Source organism: Mesoplodon densirostris, chromosome 7, assembly GCF_025265405.1.
Source record: "Mesoplodon densirostris isolate mMesDen1 chromosome 7, mMesDen1 primary haplotype, whole genome shotgun sequence".
NCBI lineage: Eukaryota > Metazoa > Chordata > Mammalia > Artiodactyla > Ziphiidae > Mesoplodon > Mesoplodon densirostris.
Window position 1 is genome coordinate 19,559,818 of NC_082667.1, and position 17,178 is coordinate 19,576,995.

The following is a 17,178-nucleotide window of genomic DNA, read 5'->3' on the forward strand; positions in this document are numbered from 1 at the left end:
TGAAAACATGCATATATACCCATGCATGTACACACACACACTCCTATCTGTGTATTTCTGACCACCTAGTGGAAATCAGAGTCCAGTGAGATCTCATCACAATCTCAAGTAAGTTGAATGTACTCTGGCTGCCTTTTTATTTGTATTTTATAAAAATCTGTGCCAGTGCATTAATTCTCGGGTATGACCATTACGGAAAAGACTTTCCCAAAATATGCATGTAATGATGTGCAAAAGGCGAGAAGGAGGGAGAACATGAGTGAAAATATAAAATTATAGTAGGTACCCTGTCATTCTGGAGAGAAACAGACACACATTTGTTTAGAGAATTTTATAGAAAAGAAAGAGCTTGCTCTGTGTCCATCACCTTGATTCAAAGACATTACTCCAGCTCCCCTGACTTGATTATGGAATACACCTGCAGATTGACAAGAAAACAGGTTAAAGTTCTATAATCTTCCTGCAAACAAACCCAGGCCACCCTGCTCACCTGAGAGACAGCATTTAAGGCAAAAGAAGAACACATTCTCCTAGTTTATCCAGATCTCAGCCTTCCTGTCCGGGGCTGTCAAAGAGATGCCAATTTCTGCCAAAGTGCCTGCTCTCCAGGAGATACTGAGATTATAAACTAGCCAGAGAGGCTCAACTTATTTCTGTCATGAAACAATCAGTGTCAGCATGTGAAGAACTTACCTCATTGGAGGCAGAGGTGACATCTTGATACATCAGCTTGCCAGAGAGTCAGCAGGACCATGATAGCTCCTGGCTTTTGGCATCCTGGATTCATTTACTTCCCAAATCAGTAATGCAGCAAATTAACCTTGTCTGAGGAACTTTTGCTTATATTTGTAAGGGTCATTGGGTATAAAATAGATAATAAGCAAATTATTTCTAAAACGTTTATCATCATCTCTCAACTTGCTTGTTACTAAACCTCTTCTACTAGAGAAATTTTGTACTTTGAGAAATCTTGTGTCTGATGCCTGATGGGATAACATTGAATTTGGATACATTTCTATAATCTAGGATGGATGGAGCATTTTTCTGTAAAATTGATGATGACAGATAGCCTCCACAAAGGTACTGATGAGCTTTATACTTGTACCAACATCAGGTATGCAAAATCCATACAAGGAATGGCTGCTTTTACTTGTGCTTCTAAATTAAGGTTATGTATATGCCACAGGTGCTCTGTAGCCTCTATAAGTCCCTTAGTTCCAATCACAGTGGAGCAACCTTTCTGTAATTTAATGTTCCAAAATTTTAAGAAGCTATGGAGATGCTGGACTTTCATCCCTTCACCCCTCCATTTTAACTACTCAGACACCTGCATGTATTTATATTGCCTTTTTCATTCTTCTTCTTTGCCAACTATGGAAAAAACCCAATTAGATTTTGATAGGATAAAGTGAAAGCTAGAGCAGATTTTTTCCTCCCTTTTTTTTTATTGGAGGATAGTTGCTTTACAATGTTGTGTTAATTTCTGCTGTACAGCAAAGTGAATCAGTTATACATATACATATATCCACTCTTTTTTAGCTTTTCTTCCCATTTAGTTCACCAGAGATCACTGAGTAGAGTTCACTGTGCCATACAGTAGGTTCTCATGTTATCTATTTTATACATAGTAGTGTATCTATATCAATCCCAATCTCCCAATTCGTCCCATCCTGCCCTCCCTGCTAGTAACCACAAGTCTGTTCTCTACATCTGCGATTCGACTCTATTTCTGCCTTGCACACAAGTTCGTCTGTACCATAACAATTGGTATTTTATCTGAAGGAAGTGGAAGTTCAGAAAGAGTGGTGGTTACTAATTCCGATATGTTGACAGAAAACAACATTAATAACTCCCTCCCCCAGGCCAGGCACACTGCTGTGTGCATCCAAATTTTGTAATTCACTGGCATCTCATAAAAACCTTGTGAGTCAATTAATCATGAGTTTTATTACCTACAGCTTCAAGGAGTCAGAATGGAGGGGTTGTGAAGAGTGTGTAAGGGCTTTGGAAATAGCTTGCTTGCTCAAATCATGAGGCTCCCTCTTACTAGCTGTGTGACTTGAGAACCCTCAATTTCTTCATTTATAGAATGTGGATAATAATAGCACCTTCCTCCTATGTTGATGATGAGAATTAAATGAATTAAGACATAGATATATTAGTATAATGCCCGGCACAGTGGTTCTCAAAGTGGTCCCCAGGCCATCAGCATCTGCATCTCTGAGAACTTTTTAGAAATGTACATTCTTGGATCCCAACATAGGCATCCTGAATCAGAAACCCTGGGGGTAAGTCTTACTAATATGTGTTTTCACAAGCTCTCCAGGTTATTCTGTTGCTTGCTAACATTTAAAAACCACTGGAATAGGACACTGTAAGTACACAAATGCTAAGGAAAAGGAATGCTCCCTTTTACGAAGGAAACCAGTTCTGACCTTGTATATTCAGTACTGAAGCTTTCCCAACATTTGGATTAATATCAAGTGGTGAAGAATCAAAAAGAGATGAAATATTGACATCCAGCCCTGTACAAAGATATTTTTAATAATGGGGTGATAAAACTTGCAAAAAGTAATAGTGAAAAGTTGAGCACAGCATTATACACCTCAAAGGCTGTAGATATTCACCACATGTGGACTAATTTATTGTCCTCAGGTATATCAGTGATGATAACAAAAGCTAAAATTTAGCTTAAGCTCTAAGAGTACAGTTTCAGAATAAAATCTCAGTTCCACTATTTGTCATCTTACTGAGACTGGATAAGTTATTTACCTTCTCTTTTTCTTCATTTACTCTTTTGCAATATGAGAACGATAATCATACATAATAGTTTGTTGTGAGAATTAAATGTAAAGTGGAAACTACAGTTCTCAAAAAATCAGTTCTTGAGAAATATTAGTTATTGGTACTTCCCTGGTGGTGCAGTGGTTAAGAACCCACCTGCCAATGCCGGAGACACAGGTTTGAGACCTGGTCCGGGAAGATCCCACATGCTGCAGAGCAACTAAGCCCATGTGCCACAACTACTGAGCCTGCACACTAGAGCCCAAGAGCCACAACTACCGAGCCCACGTGCCACAACTAGTGAAGCCCGCTCACCTAGAGCCCATGCTCCACAACAGGAGAAGGCACCACAATGCCTGCTCACTGCAACAAAGAGGAGCACTCACTTGTCGCAACTAGAGAAAGCCCACGTGCGGCAACAAAGGCCCAACGCAGCCAAAAATAAATAAATAAATATAAAAACATTTGAATATAAATATATAAAACAGTTATGTATATTTTAAGAAAAGAAATATTAATTATTATCAAGCATGACTTTGTGCTCTATATGAAATCATTTAATCCTCTCAGTAACCACACACAGTAAGCAATATTCTTATGGTCCTCCTCTTGTTGATAAGGAATTGGAGAGTCAGAGATTGAAAAACAAGCCATACCTCTCTCACCTATTATGTGCTAGAGCCAGGATTCAAACTGTAGGATCTAATTCCAGAGCTATCCACTGAAATAAAGATGGGCAGATAGTTGTTGGTATTTCTGACTTCCCCTAGAGCAATAAAGAAAAGAATTAGGTCAAGAAGAAACCTGAGAAAGATAAACTCTGAGGCACTGGTCAAGGTTCTCCATGAGGAGATGACATTGCTTTTTGTCTTGATACATCCTGGTATGGTGAAGGAAGAATTAGAGACCATTATCTCAAACATTGATCTTAAAGAAATAAACAATGTTGGAGGAGAAAGGAACACCCTAAAGTTGAGGTAAGTATCCCCTTCCTTGTCCTCCTTATTCTTAAAGAGATGAATTAAAGAGGTTACTTTGGATTAGACTTAAGAGCTGCAGTGAGGACAAATTATGTTGTGGGAAGGGTTTGACAAGTCATTTGATTCCTTTAGTAAATCCCCTTCCCCTTTTAAAGTATTTTTTTAAGTATCAGGATACAGGTACAATATAAAAGAGAAGATATTTTGAGACCGCAGAGGAGACTTGCCAATATTTTGGGTTTGTCACTTGATTAAATCATAGCTCAGAGTCCTTGAGGCCTCACAAGAATATACAATGGGAAAAAGACAGTCTCTTCAGCAAGTGATATTGGGAAAGTTGGACAGCCACATGTAAAGCAATGAAGTTAGAACAACCCATACATAAAAATAAACTCAAAATGGCTTAAAGTCTTAAACATGAGACATGATACCATAAAACTCCCAGAAGTGATCATGGACAAGACTTTCTCTGAGATAAATCATACCAATGTTTTCTTAGGTCAGTCCCACAAGGCAATAGAAATAAAAACAAAAATAAACAAATGGGACCTAATCAAACTTACAAGCTTTTGTACAGCAAAGAAAACCATAAACAAAATGAAAAGACAACCTACATAATGGGAGAAAATATTTGCCAATGATGTGACCAGTAAGGGCTTAAGTTCCAAAATATACAAACAGCTCATACAACTCAACAACCAAAAAACAAACAACCTAATCAAAAAATGAGCAGAAGACCTAAATAGACATTTCTCCAAAGAAGAAATACAAATGGCCAACAGGCACATGAAAAGATGCTCAACATCACTAATTATTAGGGAAATGCAAATCAAAACTACAATGAGATACCACTTCACGGTGATCAGAATGGCCATTTTTAAAAAGCCTACAAATAACAAATGTTGGAGAGGGTGTGGAGAAAAGGGAACCCTCCTACACTGTTGGTGGGAATTGAAGCTGGTACAGCCACTATGGAAAACAATATGGAGGTTCCTCATAAAACTAAAAACAGAATTACCATGTAATCCAGCAACCCCACTCCTGCATATATCCAGACAGAACTCTAATTCAAAAACATACATGCACCCCTATGTTCATAGCAACATTATTCACAATAGCCAAGACATGGAAGCAGCCTAAATGTACATCCACAGATGAATGGATAAAGAAGATGTGGCACATATATGCAGTGGAATACTATCAGCCATGAAAAAGAATGAAATAATGCCAGTTGCAGCAACATAAGTGCAACTAGAGATTATCAAACTAAGTGAAATCAGTCAGAAAGAGAAAGACAAATACCGTATGATATCACTTACATGTGGAATCTAAAATATGACACAAATGAACTTTTATGAAACAGAAGCAGACTCACATGGAGAACAGACTTGTGGTTGCCAAGGGGGCTGGGTGGGAGAGGGATGGAATGGGAATTTGGGGTTAGCAGATGCAAACTATTATATATAGAATGGATAAACAGCAAGATCCTACTGTATAGCACAGAGTACAATATTCAGTATCCTATGATAGACCATAATGGAAAAGAATATATTTTTAAAAAGAATGTATATATGTATAACTGAATCACTTTGCTGTACAGCAGAAATTAACACAACATTGTAAATCAACTATACTTCAATAAGAAATAAAAAATAAACAAACAAAAACAAAGCAAACCAAAACCAAAACGAGAAAAAAAAAGTCCTTGAGGCCTCAACGTTGTCACCCTGAGGCCAAAGCAATGTGGATTTCCTTCTGACTTTGCTTCTGGTTCTGAATAAAGCGTCTGTGATTTTTCTATAGCATATATATAAACCATCTCTATCATGACAGTTCCTCCCAATTCATGATTATATAAAATGCTTGATTCAAGATTATATGAACTTGCTTTAAAAAGAACATATGAGGGCATGAAGCTATTTTTTAGTAGTTGAAATCCATCATTAAATGTAATCCTCACCAGTGTTTTCTGAATTTGAGTTTGATGATGAATGTGGATATGCTGATTTTTCCAAGCAGCACCTCAAGCATTATGTGTATCAGACATCCAGTAAACACATTTTCTATTATTCTTGATAGGTTGATAGTTTTTACATAAATCAATCATCATAATGACCTGGGTTATTGTGGAATACAAGAAAGTTTCACTTCACATTTAGAATACATGTTTCCAGTGGAAATATTGAGAATCTTTTAAAAGGAGGACATTTTCTGTCAAGAGTCAATAATTCAGACAAAAGAGAAAGCTTTATAATTAGCAATATACTAGTGATTTTATGAAAATGCCATTTTATTACCTTCACCCACACATAATACACAATTTAATGGACAGTGGTACAATTGACAAGTGGATATCTTAATGGACCTATTATCTGAGACTGTCTTAAAGAATAAGTATAATTCTGACTGAAGTGCCTCCTAAAATTCAGACTTTGGGGGAAAGATGAACAAAGAGAGATACTTCTCTGCCTTTATATGAGATAATAGAATCTGGATGGTAATCAAGTAGGGAAGCCTTGTTTGTGGATTATAAAGCAGTGCCAGCCCCCCAACCCTTAATTATGGTAAGGCTCTACCTGAAAGAATGGGTAAGTAGGTAAGAATTTGGCTATATCAAGTAAAGCTCAGACAAGTACTACAAGAGTAAGTGAAAAATGAGGGTACAGACATCTGCTTGTCTGTTGTGATGGTTACATGGCTTAGAGGCTGAGGGTGGACTAGGAGAGAAAAGGCTTGGAGGATCTAGACACAATATAATGATAAAACATTTGTTGTACTTGATAAGAATCACTTGTAACTAGCCCATTAATTCTTATCAGGAAACATTTTATTCTCAAGTGTTATGTTGAGCATTTGCCCTGAAATTATGTTTGTACTCTTAATTGGTTTAGAGAGCACTTTTTTCTTTTTTTTATCATCCCATAAAGGTAAACTTAAGTTTCTCAGTGACATAGTCAAACCTTCTCATTCAAGTGTCCTTCAAGTTAATGAATTTGATATATTCTGTGGATTCTTTTTTAGCTTCTGTTTTAGAAGTACAACATAAATACTCTATAAAAAAATCATAAATGACATATTTTAATTAGCATGCCAATTTATATTTGAAGATATATTGCTATAGCTAACTGTTTTAAAAACATTATTTTTTTACAGTTTTATAAGGAAAAGTCCAATAGCAAAACTATTCAAGAATTCATATTAAATGCTACCAATTAAGTAACTGCAATGGGAGCTGCTTATTAATATCATTCTCTGATGTATTCATTACTTTCACTACAGAAATATGAGAAATAGCATTAAAAAGAATATTTATAAACCAAATGATGACTTAAAACACAAGCAGTAGATGCTGAGCAGTAGATTGAGAGGAATGGATCGCAGTATAATATGGCATGTAGCAGCATGGACTTCTGAGTCATGCAGCCCCAGACACTATCTCTTACTAGTTAGATGACATTAAACAATTTTCCTAACTTTTCTGAGCCTCAGTTTTTTCATAGATAAATTCTTAGGAAGCTGAGATAATCAACAGAAATCACATGTATAAAATACTTAGCACAGTGCCTTATGCCAAATAGACACTTAATAATACACTTTAACCATTACTATTATTAAACATCACAACTTTACTTGGCAAGCTGCTGCCATGGCTCTGCCCCACTCCTCACCTCCATATTTCCAAACACACACACACACACACACACACACACACACTTATAATAAGAAGAATGGGAAAAAATATAGTAACAGTAAGAGTATAACAAAATTAAGAAGAGAAAGCCCTGGACCAAGAACCCAAGGTCCTAGGTTGATACTTAAGTTCTGTCACTGAGTTGCTGAGTCACATTGGATAAAAAATTTTGTCTCTCTAGTCTTCAATTTCCTTGCAGTTAAGATGAAAATGTTGGGCTCCCTGTATTTCTTGATTGGATGTTTCAAAAAAAGGTGAAATGATAACAACACTACCTCCAAATGGCACAACAAAGGACAAGCAGCCCTGCAATCATTCTTTCATCTGGTGCTTCGTGAAAGGAAAGATAAATCTTTTTTTTTGTATTATTATCATTTCATTTTTTAAAACTCTTCTTTCTTACTTCATCTTAATAGATTTGTTCCAAACTGTGTCTTGTATTTTTATTCCCCTTCCTGACACAATCCTCTGAATTACTTTTTGAGGTTGGACAAGCATTTTCTGCACAAGTTTCTTTACAATGAGAAGCTGTTTCTCTGTTTGTAAATTTCCAGCACAATTCCTCCATATGTAGATATGCCCTCAGTCTGGATTGCTGCTTCAATTATCTGAATAACCCTTGATCTTCCCAAGCAAAGCTGTTGAGTCTCTGTGCCTTCACTGAAGGTATTTCTTACTGACTTCCTTGGATTCATTACACCTTACTGTATAGGTTTTAATTCAACAAATATTTATTGAAAAGCTACTGTATGTACTAAACACTGAGAACAGAAACAAAAATAAATGAGATATATACCTTTGTTCCTAGAAAGTTTATAGTCTAATGAGCAGACAGGAACATAAACAAATAAATTAAACACAATCAATTGAGTATGTGGGTGGCAATATGTATAAGATATAATGGGAGCTGGCATAAGGTAACTGTACATTTAACATTTTAAGAAACTGCCAAACTGTTTTCCAAAATGGCTCTACCATTTTACATTCTCATCTGCAGTATATGAGGGTTACAGTTTCTCCACAACCTTGACAACATTTTTTATCTGTCTTTTTGGTTATAGCCATCTTAGTGAGCATGAAGTTATTTCTCATTGTAGTTTAAATTTGGGGCTACCCTGGTGGTGCAGTGGTTGAGACTCTGCCTGCCGATGCAGGGGACACGGGTTCGTGCCCTGGTCTGGGAAGATCCCACATGCCGTGGAGCGGCTAGGCCCATGAGCCCTGGCTGCTGATCCTGCGCATCCAGAGCCAGTGCTCCACAACGGGAGAGGCCACAACAGTGAGAGGCCCGCGTACTGCAAAGAAAATAAATAAATAAAATAAAATAAATTTGTATTCTCTAATAATGTAATGATGTTGAGACTGTTTTGAATGCTTCCTGGCTCTTGTGTGCCTTCATTGATGAAATATTTATTCAGATCTACTGTCCATTTTTTAACTGGGTAATTTGAGTTTTAAGATCTAAGTTTTAAGATTTTTTTTTTTTTACATATTCTGGATACATGTCCCTTATTGGATATGCGATTTGCATACATTTTCCCCTAATCTGTGGTCTGTCTTTTTGCTTTCTTGATGATATCTTTTGAAGTGCAGAAGTTCCCAATTTTGATAACATCTGATTTGTCAATTTTTTTCTTAGGTTGCTTGTGCTCTTGGTGTCATATCTAAGAAATTTTTGCCTAACCCTAATACAAAGATCAGCTCCTATGTTTTCTTTTAGGAGTTTTAGAGTTTTAGCACTTACATTTAGCTCTATGATTCATTTTGACTTAACGTTTGTATACAGTTTGAAGTAAAGGTCTAAATTCATCTTGTGAATGTGGATATCTAATTGTACCAGCATGATTTGTGGTAATAACTATTTTTCCCTATTAAACTGCCTTAGCATCTTGTTACAAATCAGTTGACCATAAATGTAAAGTTTATGTCTGATTCTTAACTCTTTGCCAGTGATCTATGTCTATCCTTTGCAAGTACCACACTGTCTTGATTACTATAGCTTTGTAGTAAGTTTTGAAACCAGAAAGTTCAAGTCTTCCAATTTTGTTCATTTGTTTAAAAAGATTGTTTTGGCCATTCTTTTATGCTGTTTTAGGGAACATTGCTTTATCCCTTAGACAATGGAAACAATTATTTATATATAGATTATCATCTCTGTCAAACTGTCAGCTTCTTTAGAGAGGGGAGCTTGCCCTACTCATTGCTTTCTCTCCATAGCAGCTGGTACATTGTATAGCCTCAAAATATATTTGTTGAAGCCATAATGTTTACATTATGCAAGGTGACATTATAATTTCTCAGTGTAATTATTTCATATATACTGATGAGATTGGATAGACTGCATTGGAAAGAACAATAGGTTGGGAAATGGAAACCCTGATTCCAGTCCTTCATCTATGACAGACTAGTATTTGATCTTGAGAAAGTGAAGAGCTATTCTGAGTCACAATTTCCACATCTATGAAGGTGATGTCAGTGTTAATTGTTTTCCAGGATATCTTCTGGCTCTAAAATTCTTTTTCTTTTTCAAAGTGACTCCTTCATTTTATTTATTGATTGATTCATTGGTCATGCCACACTGCTTGTAGGATCTTTAGTTCCCCGACCAGGGATTGAACCTGTGCCCCCTGCAATGGAAGAGCAGAGTCTTAACCACTGGACTGCCAGGGAAGTCCCTGGCTCTAAAATTCTTTGTTAGTGTAAGATAGCTTTACCAGTCTTAGGAAAGATGATATTTTACTGACCAATTGCTATGGGACAGGTAGTACAATAAAAGGATAAAAGACATGTAAGGGATGATCTGTGTTATCAAGGAACTTGTAATCTAGATCAGGTTGTAAGATATACAGATGTAAAATAATGCTTTATTTTCAACATTCATAAACATCATTATTACAGAATATTATACTTTCTTTTCTTTTATGCCTTACCTTTGATATGGATGGCTTCCTTTTACGTTGACATTCAGGTATGGAATGTAATTCTGCAAAATTCCAGTTATACCTGGCTAGTCATCAGCATCTTCATTTTAATACATTTTTATTTTTCTTAGTGCTCAAGCTTTGTGGATCAAGCATAGGAAGTTAGTTACATTAACATTCTTTGTTCCTCTGCTTTAACTTATGTTACAGAACAATTATCTCATATGCCATATTTGAGATTTTGGGAATGAGAGCAGGGTTTTTTAAATCCAGTGAGTGCATTTCCTCTGCCCTTTGATCAGAAGCATTGTGTGCAATCTAAAAATGTTAGAGGAAGAGAGAAATGGGATGAATAGCCCAAATATAGTATCTTATTTCAGAGATCATTTACTATTACAGCAACCAAAGCAACCACTTCTCTGAAATCCCAAGTAGGCAGCTCTACTTTCATGGTTTGCATTATGATTTTTCATTTAGTATAAAAGTGGTATTTTAGGGCCTTCCCTGGTGGCACAGTGATTAAGAATCCGCCTGCCAATGCAGGGGACACGGGTTTGAGCCCTGGTCTGGGAAGGTCCCACATGCCAAAGAGCAACTAAACCCATGTGCCACAACTACTGAGCTGGTGCTCTAGAGCCCACAAGCCACAGCTACTGAGCCCATGATCCTAGAGCCTGTGCTCTGCAAAAAGAGAACCCACTGCAATGAGAAGCCCTATGCTGCAATGAAGAATGGCCCCAGCTCGAAGCAACTAGAAAAAGCCTGTGCACAGCAATGAAGAAAGACCCAATGCAGCCAAAAAATATAAATAAATATATAAATAAAAATGAAAAAACAAACAAACAAAAAAAGTGGTATTTTAGCCACACAGTCCTGTGGTTTGTTAGAGAGAATATATTTGTCTAAGAGTTTGTATATGGCATCAGAAATTAGTTACTTTTTAATGAATTTTGAAAAATAAACCTCAGTGAGAGCTATTTAATTTTTCTTCTTCAAAAAGTTATTCTTCTGTGGGTGTTCAGCCACAAAGCAAGAGTACTGGAGAGTATAATTGACTAGAAACACAAATTACAGCAATGAATCAATCATATTACCCGTGGAGGATAAAATGCAATAAGTGGGATAAACGTTTCATATTCAAACTTCTTCAGAATCAACCTTAATGATAGTAATGGCTGCTTCTTCTTTCTGTAAGGGAGAGAGTGTAGAGTAATACCCAAATTGCCTTTTCAGTGATGAGAAATTTGGTATGTTTAATTCATTTTGTAGGTTTTGCCCTAAGGGTTTTACACCACTACCAGGTCTTTTATTAAAATTATTTCTTTAGGTCACTAGGGTACAAGCAAAAATTCACAATCTGTTTTATTTGAGACTCACAGAAAGTTATTTGATATACACATTTAGTACTGAAATGTTTATTCCCAGAATGTTAGTCCTAGAGTTTTAGGAATGGATTTCAATATCCTTTGTACAAGTTAATAATTTTGCAGAAAGCAAGCCATCTGAGCTATGCTATTATTTTGTAGGTTAATGAATCTTTTATCCATAAAAAGAGCCATCAGAGACTGGCTAAAAGGCTACAGTGACTTTAAAATGGAAGAAAACTGAAGGAATCTGGGATATCTGACCAATGGAAGAATTGACAAATATAGTCAAGGGTGTTACATGAAGAGTGACCACAGTGATTTTCTCTAGAACGTCTAAGCACAAAATTTATAACATGAAATTTCTTCATTGCCATGACCTATCCTCCCAGAGTGGAAACTTGGGGTTTGAGGGAAGGGAGCAAAACAAAGAAGCAGCCTATATGGGTGTGCCCCCCCAAACCAAGACTTACTTTCTTCACCTTCTTCTTCACTTCTAGAGACTGCTGTGCTTTCAAGAATGTTGGAGAAGCCTACAGCTCTAGTAGCTTATCACAAGGAGGAGTATTTAAATAAGCGGAGGTTATAGTGGCACAAACACAGGGAAGCAATGAGGGAAAGGATTAGATTAGAGATGCGCAAAGCACCAGAAGGATGTAAAACTAGGAGGGTTCAAACTTCCAAGGGCAACCATGTAAACAGGGATGTGAGGCAGGGTCACACCTGGTTCGTGCAGTGTCTTGGTGTGATTCAGGAAATGAGTCCTTTATTCAAGACCTACCTTTTGGAAAATTTTTGAAGTGAGACAATTTGTGGCCATCTACAGGAAAAGTATCATAATAAATGTATAAATCCCTGAATTCTAAGAAGTAAACTACATTCCTTTAGAGGTTGGTAAAATTGCTCCTGGTAATCTCTTAGAATGGAGTAGAAAAATTACCTGAGGGATTGGTTCCAACTATTTTATGAGGTGATATTGGAGGTACCATGATGGTTGTTCCACAGGCTATTAGTAGTTGGGGTACCTTTGGGGTGTTACTATTCTCAGTTTGGAATGGCAGCTATATCCTGGGAGCTCCCTCAAATCTCACATAGTAGTACACTGTTCCTATCATGGTGGTAGGATGGCTACCCATAATCAATACGTACATAATAAGACCATGGTAACACTTGTGTCTAATCCATATTTAGGAATCCTTAGTTTGCATAAAGAGCTCATCGTATTGACACAACCTGGCATCTATGGGATGGAACAGAGGTATTCAAAATGGAATCATATATTAGAACTCAAACAAAGGTCTTCTAGAATTCTCCAGCCAAGTTTTCCTTCCAGTGTACCATGTTATGCTTTTCCCAGTGGTATTTAGGCTTCTTGAACATATCTTGATATGTTAAGTCAAGTTGGGTGAGAAGCTGTCACAGTCCTACTCCTGGAACATGATGCATGAGCATCTGGATCCTTCCATGCTTTCTGTGCCTTCAGGAATCTTCTGAGAAGGTCTGTCCAGTGGCTTGGCCACTTGAGAATCTTCCGTGTCACATAGAAAAAAACAATGCCTCAGTGGGTAGGAACTTGGGACTTGCCTTGTTTCTAAACCACTTACCCCATCGTATTCATTCTCTTTTCATACCTTTGAAAAGCATATAAGGTATTAGAATAAAAATATCCTGGAAATGGTAGTCATGCTCCATCAAATGTATTCTTGCTGCAGCCAAGTTGATCTTTACACGCACTAATTAAAATACATCATTCTTCTAGATAAAATCTTTCAGCAGCCTTCCTTTTCTCCTTGAATAGAGTCAAAATTTCTTACTATGGCTTACAAAGCCTTGTCTGGATGCTACAGCCTTTCTTTAACACCCCTCCCCAGGCTCCCCACCCCCAAGCTATTACATTCACAAATATCCCAGCTAAGCAAACTGGATAGACACTACCTCTAGGCCTCTTATTTCTCTCCTCCCATCTTTCTTTCTGTCTTCCCTTCCTTCCTCCCTGTCTCCTTTTATGTTCCCCTTTGGTTTTGATCATTATAAACACAATGGAACACTGACGCAATTGCCACTGATGAAACAAATGATCTTGGAGAGAAGTGTATAGTCTTTAAGATTACCCCCAGAATGCTGTTCATTTTTCATCCCATTCATTGCTGCTGATTAAAGTCTGACTGATGAATTGTCTCCTGGCTTCTATGATGGGATTGATATCTTTATATCCACTTTAGATTACTTCATGCTTAGTTATTGTGTATGTACTTTTTTCCTCTTTGAAATAAAAGAATAATATCAAGATTTAATGGTGCTTGAATCACATTATCATCCTTGACCTAAGTGGCTTGGAGTAATAAGGTGAAGTACCATAAAATGGGAAAGAATATGAATCATCTAATTTTTGAAAAAATAGAATTCTGTACTTTGCATATTCATTCAAGCTAGAGTGCCCTGGATATGTTGTATGGTTAATTAGAGTTAGAGTTAATTTGAGCAACCACTAGAATACTAATTCCATGAGCAATACTATATTTTATTAATCTTTTTGTCCCTGGTATTTCACAGATGGTACTGTCCTTAGTAGGCTCTCATTAAATATTGAGTAAGCAACCATGTACATAGTGAGGAACAATGTAGCATAGAGGGAATCAGCATATGTGTTTGGGTTTTAGGAGTAAAAATAAATTGTGCTCTTCTCACTCTGAGGTCTGAAACAGTTGAAAAATCAAACATAGGAGTCAGACAGGCAAAAAATTAAATGTCAGGTTCAATGCTAATAAAACTAATTCTGAGAATATTTCTTGACCTGCAATCAAAGTGTGATTTCCTAATATAAACCCTGCACCCCTGAACTAAAAAAACTTAAACAGTCTGTCAGAGACATGACTACATTGTTCTCGTCTCCATTCCAACCCAACTCCTGTCTCTACCCCAGGCCTGGGGACAGGCTCTGCCTCTGTAGGACAGAAAATGTTAAACAAACTTCTGAGAAAAAGATTGGTCCACCTGAATGAAGGCTCAGTGTACTGAGCTACAGGGGCCATGTTCCTTTTCTCTATCTCTTCATCAGCTAAGTCATTCCTCCTCCCAGGGAGAAGGGTTCTGGTGAAAGAAAGCTTACATGTTCCTTTCCATCTAGGAAATTCTTTCTTCTTTTTGAAAACACAGGAAGTAGGCATTAAGTATTCACATTTTCCTCTTCAAAAGCTGGATTAAAAAGGAAATCTGAAACTTCTTAATGGACTTAGAGGAAGATATCAGAAAAGGTCAAAGTTGTATGTTAAGGCTTGAAACTCAGCCTTTAAGCTTTAAACGAGTTACACAGAAGAAAATAAAGCCACTTGTCACATTCTCTATAATTATTTTTGACCTATTTTTTAAAAAAATCATTTATTCAATAAATAAATATCTACTGAATATCGACTATGTGGCAGTTGCCATTCTAGGTAAGAGGGATGGACCTTTAAACAAGAGAGAGATACATCTTGACCTTGTATAGACCTTACATTTCAATGCAGAAAAGAAAATAAAGGCAAAAAGAGAAAAAAAGGACATAATATAAACTAAATAATGAAAAATACATTAAGTGCTGTGAAGAAACATGAAGTAGTGTAATAAATTAAGGAATGATAAGAAGTAGATAGCTATTAACATGGGATCATTGGAGAAGGATTCTCTGAGAACATGATATCTGTGTAGGAACCAGAAGGAAATGAGGAAACCAATAAAGCAAAGTTCCAGGCCAGGGCATTCCAGCCAGAGCTAATAGCATGTGCAGAGTTCCTGAGGCAGAAACTAGCTTGTGAGGGGAATGTGGCTAATTTGGAATGAATAATAGGAGGTTCTTTTAAAATCGGAAAAGAGTAAGGTCTGATACTTCGGATTTTTTTTAAACATCTTTATTGGAGTATAAATGATTTAAAATGCTGTGCTAGTTTCTGTTGTATAACATAGTGAATCAGTGATACATTTACATATATCCCCATATCTCCTCCTTCTTGCATCTCCCTCCTGTCCTCCCTATGCCACCCCTCTAGGTGGTCACAAAGCACCAAGCTGATCTCCCTGTGCTATGCGGCTGCTTCCCACTAGCTATCTATTTTACATTTGGTAGTATATGTATGTCCATGCCACTCTCTCACTTCATCCCAGCTTGCCCTTCCCCATTCCCGTGTCCTCAAGTCCATTCTCTACATCTGTGCCTTTATTCCTATCTTACCCCGAGGTTCTTCAGAACCTTTTTTTGAGATTCCATATATATGTGTTAGCATATGGATTTTTCTCTTTCTGACTTATTTCACTCTGTATGACAGAGTCTATGTTCATCCGCCTCACTACAAATAACTCAATTTCGTCTCTTTTTATGGCTGAGTAATATTCCATTCTGTATACGTGACACATCTTCTTTATCCATTCATCTGTTGATGTACACTTAGGTTGCTCCCATGTTCTGGCTATTGTAAATACAGCTGCAATGAACATTGTGGTACATGAGTCTTTTTGAATTATGGTTTTCTCAGAGTATACGCCCAGTGGTGGGATTGCTGGGTCGTATGGTAATTCTATTTTTAGTTTTTTAAGGAACTTCCATACTGTTCTCCATAGTGGCTGTATCAATTTACATTCCCACCAACAGTGCAAGAGGGTTCCCTTTTCTCCACACCTTCTCCAGAATTTATTGTCTCTACATTTTTTTGATGATGGCCGTTCTGACTGCTGTGAGGTGATACCTCATTGTAGTTTTGATTTGCATTTCTCTAATGGTTAGTGGTGTTGAGCATTCTTTCATGTGTTTGTTGGCCATCTGTATATCTTCTTTGGAGAAATGTCTATTTAGGTTTTCTGCCCATTTGTGGATTGGGTTGTTTGTTTTCTTGATATTGGGGTGAATGAGGTGCTTGTAAATTTTGGAGATTAATCCTGTCAGTTGCTTCATTTGCAAATATTTTCTCCCATTCTGAGGGTTGTGTTTTCATCTTGTTTATGGTTTCCTTTGCTGTGCAAAAGGTTTTAAGTTTCATTAGGTCCCATTTATTTATTTTTGTTTTTATTTCCATTTCTCTTGGAGGTGGATCAAAAAAGGATCTTGCTGTGATTTATGTCATAGAGTGTTCTGCCTATGTTTTCCTCTAAGAGTTTTATAGTGTCTGGCCTTATATTTAGGTCTTTCCATCTTGAGTTTATTTTTGTGTATGCTGTTAGAGAGTGTTCTAATTTCATTCTTTTACATGTAGCTGTCCAGGTTTCCCAGCACCACTTACTGAAGAGGCTGTCTTTTCTCCATTGTATATTCTTGCCTCCTTCATCAAAAATAAGGTGACCATATGTGTGTGGGTTTATCTCTGAGATTTCAATCCTGTTGCATTGATCTGTATTTATGTTTTTGTGCCAGTACCATAGTGTCTTGATTACCGTAGCTTTGTAGTATAGTCTGAAGTCTGGGAGCCTGA